General features: G+C 46.4%; 1 protein-coding gene across 12 annotated transcripts in view; it reads right to left on the bottom strand.

Annotated features, from left to right (window-relative positions):
• Positions 1-181, bottom strand: part of NEXN (nexilin F-actin binding protein) — a 24,202-nt gene extending 24,021 nt beyond the window's left edge. For 10 of the 12 annotated variants that reach the window (XM_009287263.2, XM_009287262.2, XM_009287259.2 and 7 more), the window contains exon 1: positions 43-109. The gene's annotated coding sequence lies outside the window, so the exon portion shown is untranslated. Of the gene's footprint in view, positions 1-42 lie in introns of all 12 variants that reach the window. The other 2 variants (XM_009287253.2, XM_009287251.2) reach the window with 2 other exon arrangements.
• Positions 182-939: the final 758 nt, after the last annotated feature.

Here is a 939-nt window from a genome sequence, read left to right on the forward strand (position 1 = left end):
GGCAGGGTTCCGTCACCCCAGCAGCTAACCATCACCACGTACTTACAACTACCGCAGCCCCAGCGAACCGCCGCTGGCTCGTGCCCTGCCGGTGGGGAGGCTTTATACCTACGGCCGTCAGGTCCGAGGTCGTTTTGTGGCACATGGAGAGCGATCAACTAATAATAGTAATGTGACAGTTAGCTGATGGAGCGGAGAGGAATCCAGCTAGCGCCAGACCTGTGAGACAGAGAGCGCGTTCGGTTTAAAGCAGCGCCTTTCTCTGGAAACTTTACAAAGCAGAGGCAGAAACGTGATCTTACTACATCTGAATACATTCCTTTTCCTGCTTGAAGATGACTTGTTTCCTACGTGTTCAATTGCAAGGTCTCCAGCGTGGAACCTTCTTCTTCCTATCTCACTTGTATTGTGTCTGCCACGCTGGAGCCTAACTTTCAGCTGGATTGTAAGGATTAGGACGACAACCACACGACCTTCGGCTTTGCAAATCTGAACAACGGCCATCAAAGTTAAAACACAAAATGTGTTTGTCTTTCGAAGGACAGCGCAGGAACTTTTCCCCAGTGCCACCCTCAAAATAGCTGTACTCGTCTTTCTGAAGCAAAGGCACAAGATTTCAGTTAAGGTAGGGCTTTCGACCCTCAGCAAAATAAGAGTTTTCTGCAGATGAACACATACAACACACAAAACGAATTTGGGCAGATCAAAGCATATATACCTTGCCCTTCTACAGCAGTAAGGATTAAACACTTTATCTTCTCCATTTCATTATTTATATTACCCCACAAAGGAAGTCTTATTCCACGACTGGAGCTCACTAGAGCAGTTTGGTTTGGAAATAGTCCTAAAAATACTCGTCTCCTAAAACCAAGGAAAGAGGCAACAGCTTGGCATCGAGAGATGAATGCAATTAAACCATTCTGGTTAGCACGATAGGCA

The sequence above is a fragment of the Aptenodytes forsteri genome, unplaced genomic scaffold, assembly GCF_000699145.1.
Source record: "Aptenodytes forsteri isolate BGI_AS27 unplaced genomic scaffold, ASM69914v1 Scaffold119, whole genome shotgun sequence".
Classification (NCBI taxonomy): Eukaryota; Metazoa; Chordata; class Aves; order Sphenisciformes; family Spheniscidae; genus Aptenodytes; species Aptenodytes forsteri.